The sequence below is a fragment of the Podarcis pityusensis genome (assembly GCF_964106645.2).
Source record: "Podarcis pityusensis genome assembly, chromosome: 7".
NCBI lineage: Eukaryota > Metazoa > Chordata > Lepidosauria > Squamata > Lacertidae > Podarcis > Podarcis pityusensis.
This window is the reverse complement of record NC_138031.1, coordinates 37,207,973-37,219,380: the sequence shown is the minus strand read 5'-3', so window position 1 is coordinate 37,219,380 and position 11,408 is coordinate 37,207,973. Positions and strand designations below refer to the sequence as shown.

Below are 11,408 nucleotides of genomic sequence, written 5' to 3'. Positions count from 1 at the left end.
TTTTTTGTAGAACTCAAGGAGAGATTTTGGTCAGCCTGAGAAAACAGCTGATTGCCTGCAGATCATGCCGAGAATGTAACCTGGAGTTTAACATGTGTACAGTACACTGATATATTGTATATTTAAGGAAAAACACTTGTTTTTTGTACAAATCCCCAAACGGACTCCTGCCCTTGAGTTGGAAATGTGCCAGACCTATGCTTTTTGTTAAAGAGCAGCAATATAAAATGTATCCATTTTTAAGGCCAACTGGCATGCAATATTTACCAAAATCTGAACCACATGTTTGCAAAAGTTTAAATCGTAGAAGGTGGCTCACATCTGGAAGCATCCATTTCTCAGAGGAAGGCTTTGGTAAATATATATGAAATGCACTGTCTCTGAACCCTGAGTTGTACGGGCAGGAATAATGCACTCCTCCATACTCTCCACACTGATGTAATCAAGTGCTCTGACACACCATTCATAGGCTTTCCCACTTCTTTGGGGATAATAGCTAGGGCCAGTTCACAGATGCACATTCATCTAGTGAAGATTTGGATGTGCTCCTGGGCATGGTTGGCCAATTGGTGCCAAAGAAGGATAGAACTTTTTTTATGTATGCAACAACAGCAGCAAGAATACTTATCGCGAAGTATTGGAAGACACAAGATTTACCCACCCGGGAAGAATGGCAGATGAAGTTGATGGACTATATGGAATTGGCGGAAATGACTGGCAGAATCCGAGACTGGAAAAAGTTTAAAGACTATTTACAGAAACACTGTAAAATTAATGAATGTTAGAAAAATGTTGGAATGAAATTATATGGCTTTAGTAGAAATGTTACAAGGAATTAAGTATAAATAGATTAATAGAGTATTAAAGGAAAAAATAAGGTTAGAATGTGTTATGATAATTATAGGATAGAAAACAGAGGAAGATGGAAAGGAATTGCTGAAATAATTAATAGAAGTGGAATACAAAAAGGGAGGTAGGAGGAGGTCGTGGAAATAAGTGAATGAAAGATAAGATATTGAAATTGTTTGATTTATTTTAAACTGTTTTTGTTTTGTTTTGTTAGTTTAATGTATTTAATGTGTTTTATGTGTCAATGTTATGTAGTGTTTTTCTATTGTGTTGTATTGTATTGTTTTTGTAGTGTTTAAATTATTAGAAAAGTAATAAATATTAATTTACTAAGATTTGGATGTGCAAAGGAGCTAGAGATTGGACAGAGAAAACTCTGAAATCACCTCCTTTCACCTCAAACACAGTGCCTTTTGGTGGTTTGGGGTTTACATATTCTGCTGAGAGTTACCTAGAAGTCAAATAATCAATATGTACAGAGTCTGCAGTTGGCAGACAGACATGCTGTTCATTTTCACTTTAGACACCTGCAGGATAGCCACGATGATTGCAAAGAGCCCAATGGCACTGCCAAAGATTTCCACAATGAGGATCTTGACAAAGAGGCTGGCATTCTGGGCATCTGCCAATGCTGCGCCACTGCCCACAATGCCCACACATATAAAACAATGTCCATGCCCAAACATGGAGTAGCCTGCATGGTAGTTCCGGGAGCCAATCTCCTTAGGAGTTCTACCAGAAAATTCCTCAGCCATGTTGGTGCTGACGATGGCTATGATAATCCCATAGACAACCACAGCTTCACAAAAGATGATGCTAACCAGATTTTTTGTTTTGATCCTAGGTGCTTTGACACCACTGCCGAGGATGCTGGATCCGGTAATATTAATGCCCCAGGCAGCACCCACCACTGACAGTGAGATGGCCAGCCCCCTCCCTGCTCAGGATGGACCACAAGTACTGTGAGATCTCCATCAGGAACCATGCTACATCGAAACAGAAGTCAAGGTCAAATATTGTGTAGCAGATTCTGATGCCAGTGTTGGAGCAGCCGTGGTCAGCCCCAGTCCTGAATACAGCAGTGAGAGCCCAGCAGCTGGAGAAACAGCAGACATGCACACCTAAGGAGGGATTGACAAATAAGGTTTCTCTCAATTTATGCATTATTTTTTTGTTGACTCTTGTACATTGCATTGGTGGTTTTCAGGAAAGCAGTGACACACACACACACACGTTAGAATAAATATTTTTTCCTAGAAAGTGTAAAGTCAAACTTTTTATAAATGGCATTTACTTGCAGTTAGAAAAGCTCTGCACAAGGCATGATAGTTTGGGCTGTGGGAGTGCATTCCTTTCTCATAAAGTTTGTGATGGGTTAGTGGAATTCCCACAGCCCGAATTGTTAACCTTTGTGCATAGCTTTTCTAGCTTTGTCCTGCAAGTAAATGTCTCTCTCATATATTTTCTCTCTCTCTCTCTCTCTCTTTCTCTCTCTCTCTCTCTCTCTCTCTCTCTCACACACACACACACACACACACAAATATGCCCTTTCCAGGAAAAAAAATATTCCTCCCAACATGCATAGGCCACTTTCCCACCACAAGGCCCCCAAAACAGGTATGGTCATGCATTGGCATTTAAGCCAAACTATTATATTTCTGTGCGCTGCTCTGGTTCGCCAAAAGTACGCTGGCTCCCTCAGCCAATAAAGTGAGATGAGCGCTGCAACCCCAGAGTCGTCCACGACTGGACCTAACGGTCAGGGGTCCCTTTACCTTTACCTATTATATTCCTCTTACAACATTGTGTTCTTTCTTGATTTTCAAAAACTTCTTTGGGGTGACTTAAGAAGTGGAGGAAACAGAGTTCAATCTTCTAATGCCAACACTCGGCCTTGGCTAAGCTACTTTATTCCCCAATGAATATTTTTGTGCAACCATCTTCTTGACACATTCTTCACCTGTTCTTAGTTACATTTTTTGAAATCCCAGCTCTTGGCTCTGATCTTTCACCACCATCTATTCCTTTAAGTGAGTTTTTAAAAAAATAAAAAATAAATAAAACACAACATGGAAGCAGAATGGACCATTTATGCATAATCTCACAGTTCATATCTGTGTTGGTCCCTTACCTTTCCCGCCCCGACCTGGCCACAGTGATCCATGCGACGGTCATCTCCAGGCTTGACTACTGTAATTTGCTCTACGCGGGGCTGCCCTTGAAGCTGTCCCAGAAACTCCAGAGGGTGCAGAATGCTGCAGCGAGGCTCCTCACGGGGTCTCTGCCATGGGAGCATATTCACCCAGTGCTTCTCAAGCTGCACTGGCTCCCGGTGGAGTACAGGGTCAGATTTAAGGTGCTGCGTTTGACCTTTAAAGCCCTTCACGGCCCAGGACCCTCGTACCTACGGGACCGCCTCTCCCGGTATGCCCCACGGAGAGCCTCAAGGTCCTTAAATAGCAACACTCTAGTGGTCCCGGGCCCTAAGGAAGTTAGACTGGCTTCAACCAGAGCCAGGGCCTTTTCAACTCTGGCTCCGGCCTGGTGGAACGCTCTGCCTCATGAGACCAGGGCCCGGCAGGATCTGATTTCTTTCCGCAGGGCCTGTAAGACAGAGTTGTTCCGCCTGGCCTTTGGCTTGGAGCCAGTTTGATTCCCTCCCTCTTTTTCTTTTCCTCCTTCTGCGATGAGGCTACATTTTAATATTTTAATGTTTCAGTATTTTAATGCTGTATTTTTTAATTTTGTTTTTAAGTTGTAATCATTTAACTTGTTTTTATTATTGCTTGTAAGCCGCTCTGAGCCCAGCCTTGGCTGGGGAGTGCGGGGTATAAATAAAAAATTATTATTATTATTATTATAGAGCAATAACTCATTCAGGCACCTTAATGTGGAAAGTACAGTAGCAAACGTAATCACCAGAGTTTAAACTTTGTAAATGCAAAGGAGGTATATCAAATTCCACAAAGTGATCCCATATTTTTACAGAGTGCTGACAAAATCTACAAGAGGCAGCAGGTCATCTGAAGGTTGCTCACACTCTCGGCAGCATTACAGTCACTTTCATTATACAAGCTGGAACCTTTAGCAACGTGGAATTTTTAGACTAAGCACTGGAATCCGCAAGCTCCCATAAATTCAGATTAATGTGCAAAAACTCTGTGAAGAAAATGACTTCCCAAATTTTACTACTGTTGAAAAATAAAATTCTTACCAAAAGAATTATTAACCAGGAAATGCTTTTAAATTAATTGTGTGCATCTTTCAAGTACATGCATTTTTGTCCTGCAGCATATCAAGTACTATCAACTTATTCTGGAAATATTGCTGTATGCTGAAGGATGGACACTGAAAAAGCACTCTTAATTTGGTTTTAAAGAATATAATTATATTTGTCTTCTAAAGCCATCTTATTGATAAATAAAAACCCAGAAGCTGGACAACTTAATTTTGATGCTCCAGTAGGCTGCCATCCTCCTGTCTTTAAATAAAGGACAAATGCACATCTAGCTCGAAAGAAAGCTATGCTTTCAATTAATAATCTTGAAAACATCTTTCTTTACATGCTGTCAGAAAGAAGAAATTTCAAACCCTGTGTTGTATGCTCACTTAATTAATTTCTAACATCTAGTACTGATCTACTGTGGTGGATGGAAATATGGAGGCCTATAGTACCAGAATCATGGGGAAAGATTTTTACTCTGTATATCTTACCATCCACAAGGAATTGAAGAGCAGTATCTGTCCCAAACCTGATTTGGAAACCTGGTTGAATTGGGTAGCCTATGTTCATTACCCTAAATGTATTCTTCTCATCACTGTGCCAAGGAGGTTATGGAAGTACTGAACAATTGTTTGACCACAGTGATTTATTGGATGTGGACTAATAAATAGAAGCCTGGCCCTGACAAGATGGAGGTTCTTTTGGCTGGTCAGTAAAGACACTAATAAGGGACTGGGGGCACAGTTTGTTCTGGATGGAGTTACATTCCTTTTAAAGGACCAGGTTTGTAGTTGGGGGAGGGGCATTCTGGATCTGGCATTACTCCTGGAGGGCCAGGTGTCTCATCCAAGAGTGCCTTTTACAGCTTTCCTGGAAAAGGTGGATTTGGCCCCAGTGATCCATGCCTTAATCACCTCCTGCTTAAGTTACTGAAGTCTGTTCTCTGTGGGGCTACCGTTGAGGAGTGATAGGAAACTTTAACCAGTGCAAAATGTGGCAGTCAGATTATTGCAGATTGTAGAACACTGGTCTTATATCAACTGCACTGGCTTTCTGTTCGTTTCCAAGCAAAATTCTTACACAGAGCCCTAAATAGTGTCATGCAGACACTACAATAAACCTGCATACATGCAGAGTACTGATCGCACCATAAGCACCCATCTTGAAGCACTATAAAACAGGAAAAAAAACCAGTATTAAAACCAGAGAGCAGAATTAAAAACCCATCAAAAGCCAGGTGAAACCAATTAGGAGTTACAGCCTGCCTCAAAGATGCAGCCTAAGGAGGGAGTTACACAACTGGGATGCTGCTACAAAAAAGACTCTGCCCTGGGTATTCACCAGCCTAGTTGTTATTGGGGAAGGGATATATAGCAGGGCTTCTGATAGAAATTATAAACACTGATAAGGTTCATATGGGAGATAGCGGTATTTCAGGTATCTTGGCCTAAAACCATTTGTCATCAGAATGTCAGTCACTATTGACCCCTGTTTATTTTTATTTATTTATTTTTTTTAAAAACAATTTATTGGGTTTTACAATAGAAATAAACATAATAAACAATATAACATTTGTCTTAACATAGTTTCACATTTTCTTTGGACTTCCTCACATCTCCCGCTCCCACTTTCATCGTTATAACATTTTGTCAGCAATTTATCATCTTATTTAGATTCTTATATCCCTTCTATGTTTCATAATCTTATAGTTCTCGAAAGGGGTTAAATTTTCACAGTCTTACTTATTTTCTTAAAAACTTCTAAATTTAGTGGTGCTCAGTTATTTTGGTCTAGCATCTTATTTAGCATTCACTCAAATTACAATGTTTTTGTAAATAATTCTTAAATTTCTTCCAATCCTCCTCAATCCTCTTTTCTCCCAGGTCACGAATTCTGCCGGTCATTTCAGCCAGTTCCATGTAGTCTATCAGTTGCATCTGCCATTCTTCCAGTGTGGGTAGATCTTGAGTTTTCCAGTGTTTTGCGAGAAGTATCCTTGCTGCTGTTGTTGCATACATAAAAAATGTCTGGTCCTTCTTTACCACCCCTTGGCCGACAATACCCAAAAGGAAAGCCTCTGGTTTCTTAGTGAAGGTATATTTAAATACCTTTTTCAATTCATTATAAATCATTTCCCAGAACGCCTTCACTTTAGGGCAAGTCCACCAGAGGTGGAAGAACGTTCCCTCACACTCCTTACATTTCCAACACTTATTATCAGACAGGTGGTAAATTTTTGCAAGTTTGACTGGGGTCATATACCATCTATAAATCATTTTCATTACATTTTCTTTCAGAGCGTTACATGCAGTAAATTTCAATCCATTACTCCACAACCTTTCCCAGTCCTCAAACATGATATTATACCCAATGTCCTGTGCCCACCTTATCATAGCCGATTTAACCGTTTCATCTTGTGTATTCCATTTCAACAGCAAGTTATACATCCTTGAAAGTACCTTAATCTTTGGTTCTAACAATTCTGTTTCTAGTTTCGATTTCTCCACCTGGAACCCTAGTTTCTTATCATTTTTAAAAACTTCTTTAATCTGAGCGTAATGTAACCAATCTCGCACTTTGTCTTTCATTTTCTCCAAACTCTGCAATTTCCAATTATCTCCATCCTTTTCTAGTATTTCCCAATATTTTGGCCATTTAGCCTCCATATTGGGTCTTTTTCGGGCCTTAGCTTCCAGAGGTGAAAGCCACCTTGGTGTTTTATTTTCCAGCAAGTCTTTATATTTTGTCCAGACATTAAACAGTGATTTTCTGACAATATGGTTCTTAAAGGCCTTATTTGCTTTAACCTTGTCATACCATAAATATGCATGCCATCCAAAAGTATTGTTAAACCCTTCCAGATCTAACACATCAGTGTCTTCAAGAAGTAGCCAGTCTTTTAGCCAGCAGAACGCTGCGGCTTCATAATACAACTTTAGGTCTGGCAGGGCAAAGCCCCCTCTTTGTTTTGCGTCAGTTAGTATCTTAAACTTAATTCTGGGCTTTTTGCCCTGCCAGACAAACTTAGAAATATCTCTCTGCCACTTCTGAAAGCACTCCTTTTTGTCCAAAACCTGAAGTGTTTGAAATAAAAACAACATCCTTGGCAATACATTCATCTTGATAGCAGCAATTCGGCCTAACAAAGAAAGTTTCAATTTTGACCAACTATCTAAGTCTCTCTTAATTTCTGTCCAGCATTTTTCATAGTTGTCCTTAAATAGACTTGGATTTTTTGCTGTTATGTTTACCCCTAGGTATTTTACTTTCTTAACCACATTAAGTTCCGTCTCATTCTGAAACCGTTCTGACTCTGTATCAGTCAAATTTTTCCCCAAGACCTTAGTTTTCTGTTTATTTAATTTAAACCCAGCCACCCGACCAAAGTCATTAATCAGTTGTAATACTCTTTTCGTACTAGGCTCTGGCTTCTGCAGGGTCAAAACCAGGTCATCTGCAAAAGCTTTTAATTTGTATTGTTTCTGTCCGACCTGAATTCCTTCCACCAACCGATCCCCTCTAATCATGTTCAATAGCACTTCCAGAACCGAAATGAATAACAAAGGGGAGATAGGGCAACCTTGTCGTGTCCCTTTTTCAATTTTGAACTCTTCTGTAACCACATTATTAACTATCAATTTAGCTTTCTGTTCTGAATATATCGCCTCAATCCCATTCTCAAAACCCCGTCCCACTCCCATCTCTTTTAAATTTCCCATCATAAATTTCCAGGAGATATTGTCAAAGGCCTTCTCCGCATCTATAAAAATTAAAACTGCTTTTGTATTTATATCTGTTTGCAAAAGTTCCAAAATGTCAATAATGTTCCTTGTATTAGCAAACAGATGTCTACCTGGGAGAAAGCCGGCCTGGTCCTTATGAATTACTTCATTTAAAACTTTTTTAAATCTACTTGCCAAAATGTCTGCAAATATTTTGTAATCCACATTTAGAAGGGAGATGGGACGATAGTTCTTAAGTTGTGTCTTTTCAGCTTCCGACTTTGGTATTAATGTGATGAACGCTTCCTTCCACGACTCCGGTGCCCTCTTCCCCTCCATAATTTCATTGCTGACCTCCATCAAAGGTTGTATCAAATAGTCTTTTAATGTCTTATAGTACTTGGAAGTCAGCCCATCTGGCCCTGGAGATTTGCCGAGTTGCATGTTCTGAATGGCTTGTTCAATCTCCTGTCGTGTTATTTTAGAATTCAGGATTGTCCTATTTTCTTGTGACAATTTAGATAGTCCATTTTTTGCCAAAAATTGTTTAATCTCAACTTCGTCTTGCGGCCCTTGGGTGTATAGTTTTTTGAAGTATCTCTGGAAACACTTTCTAATGTCCACTGGATTCTGAATGTTTTTTCCATCAACCTCTAAGTTTGTAACCGTATTTAATCTTTGTCTTCTCTTCAACTGCCAAGCTAGCAGTTTTCCACATTTATTCGCCGACTCAAACGTTTTTTGTTTCATTAATTTAACCTTCCATTCAATTTCCTGATTTATCAGTTTAGAATATTGTGTTTGATAAAGTTTAATTTCTCTCAGAGTTGGCTGTGACTTCGGATTCACTCTTAATTTCTTCTCTAATTCTTTTATTTTATCCAAGATCTTATCTTTTTTCTCATTTTGTGTTCTTTTCTTTACTGCATTCTGTTGTATCAAGAATCCCCTCATTACAGCTTTGCTTGCGTCCCAGACGATTCTTTTTTCCACCGTAGTATTCATATTTATCTCAAAGTAATCCTTCAAAACTTTTTGGGCCTTCTTAATAATTTCCTGATCTCTGAACAAATTGTCATTCATCTTCCATCTAAAGGATCCGGTTGGAAGTAATGTCATCTCCATCTTTACTGCATTATGGTCGGAACAGGTCTTTGGGCAGATTTCCACTTTTCTGACCTTAGGTGCCAGGCCTCTAGAAATCCATATTTGGTCGATTCTTGTCCAGGTCAGTTGGGCTTCAGAAAAGAATGTTCCCTCTCTTCCTAGTGGGTTCTTTGTCCTCCAAACATCAATCAAATCCATATTGTCTATCATTTCAAAAAAAGTTTTAGGTAGTCTGCCGTCTTTTGTAACATTTTGACTTTGTGACTTGTCCATGTTAGTTGATACGACCCCATTCATATCTCCCATCATTATGATGTTGTTGTAGTCCAGATAATCCAGCATTGTCTCCTGCAGCTTCTTGTAAAATTCCGATTTCCCTTCATTAGGTGCATAGATTCCTAATATCAACAGTTTCTCTCCTTGATATTGTATCTCAATAGCCAAAATTCTTCCATGTTCATCTTTAAATAAGAATTTGGGTGACAGGCTCTCTTTTGCATATATCACCACGCCTCTCTTCTTGACTTTATCCGACGATAAAAATTCCTGGCCCAATCTTTTATTTATTAACACTTTTCTGTGGAGCCTCGTCACATGTGTTTCTTGTAGACAGATAATGTCCAATTGTTCTTTTTTTAATATGTGAAATATTTTCTTCCTTTTTTCCGGAATGTTACAACCATTAATATTCCAACTCAGCAATTGCAGAGACATCCTGAATTAATCTGGTTATTTCTCCAGGGGTGGTATCTTCTCTGAATCTTCAGGTTCCCCAGGTGCTGGTGTTGATGCTGGCGTTGCCCCAGGCCCAGAGGGTAATTCAATTCCTTTTTGAAGGTCCTCTCCGTGTGTAACCAAAAATTTGTCTCTCTCTTCCAATGTTCTAATTTTAACCTTTCTCCCTCTAAAGGTAAAAGATATTCCTTGGGGGAATTCCCACCTGAATGGAATTGCGTTGCTCCTTAGTAGTTTAGCAAGTTCAGAGTAGGCGGCTCTAAGATCCAGCAGTTGTCTTGGAATATCTTTATAAATTTCAATTCTTCTATCCAAAACCTCCAGTGACTTTCCGTAGTGTAGGCCCAAAATCTTGTCCCTTTCCTCCTTTGATCTCAATGTTATCAAACAGTCTCTGGGCCTCTCCTTCTTTGTGAATCTTCCAAGTCTGAAAGCTGACACAATTTTAAAGTCCTTTTCTTCCAAATTCCAGAACTTGGAGAATTCTTTGGTCAAAAACTCAGTTAGATTTCCTTCTTCTGCCTCTTGTAATGATCTAATCCTCAGATTATTCTCACGATTTCGCAGTTCTATCATAGAAAGATAAATCTGATGTTCCCCAACTTGTTTAGTGAGTGGTCTTACCTCTTGCTCTAAATTTTCCAATTTTTGTCTGGTATCCTCAGCCAATTTCCGATTTTCTGCTGAGGCTTCCGTTAACTGTCCAATTGCTTGTGTATTCTGTACCACTTGTATAGTTAATTTATTTAGACATTCTGTATTTTTGTCAATCTTTGCTGATTGCACATCTACTTTCTTGTCCAAAGCTTCCAATTTTTCAAAGATTTTGTCTAGAACAGAAACAGATGCTCCTGAGGCCATATCTTCCAATTGTAACTGCTCTGCTTCACCCTCTCCCTCTTTTGCCTGTGACAAGGCAACTTCTTCAACTTCTACTTCTGAGGGCAAAGTAGGTACAGATGATCTGCGTGTCTGCGAGGCTGAGGTTAGAGTTGTTAAAGTTGTTTGTCTAACTCTCCCTCTTTTTCTTGTGCCACTCATTCCAACGTTATCTATCAGTCAAGGTCACACTGAGTTATTCCCATGGGAATAGAAAGGCCCAGAGCAAGCAAACAACAAGGGAATCGAAAGTAAATGTACATGTAAAGTCACTGTTTTAATCCAATCCTCTAGAGGGAGCTTAAAATGTCTTTCAGAGTCTAATTTAATATCCAAGAACCTTCAGATACAAATGTTTAGCAGAGTTTATAAATGGTCACTTTGTTACAGACAGTGCTTATTTGTCTCCAAAAAGAATGTTTCAAATTTAAAAGGTCTCAATACCCTCAGATTGTTGCAAGTTCCAATATACAATATCCAAATCTGCAGTATTGACAGCTCAATCTCTCAATGCTCAGGCAGCTCCGGACCCTGGGTTTCACCTTCTAATTTGTAATCCAATAAAAGGAGGAAAGTCAAGTGCAAGTAATAATTCCAAATCTTTAACTTAAAGTCTTTACTTTAGGTTGCAAGTTCAGTAGATGCTTAGATCTGTAAAGTTTAAAATCTCTTTCTTTCAGCCTCCACTCCTCCAACTAGTTGCTTTTTTCAAGTTCAATGGCTGCGGAAGACGGACTTCCTGTTTCCACGTCTCTCCGCTTTCAGCCAAGTTCAAGCAAATTAAGATTTTTCATTTAAAGTCTCTAATTTCAAGTGATTCAGTCTTTACTCACGAATAAGTTGCTTTTCGTCCGAATCCGAATTTTGACAGGAAAAGGGATCAGCGCTCACCG

General features: G+C 39.3%; 1 pseudogene across 1 annotated transcript; it reads right to left on the bottom strand.

The window, feature by feature from the left end:
• Positions 1-1,307: 1,307 nt before the first annotated feature.
• Positions 1,308-1,964, bottom strand: LOC308481825 (V-type proton ATPase 21 kDa proteolipid subunit c'' pseudogene; annotated as a pseudogene). The gene has a single exon. The product of its transcript is annotated as a V-type proton ATPase 21 kDa proteolipid subunit c'' pseudogene (transcript).
• Between the last annotated feature and the right edge of the window lie 9,444 nt (positions 1,965-11,408).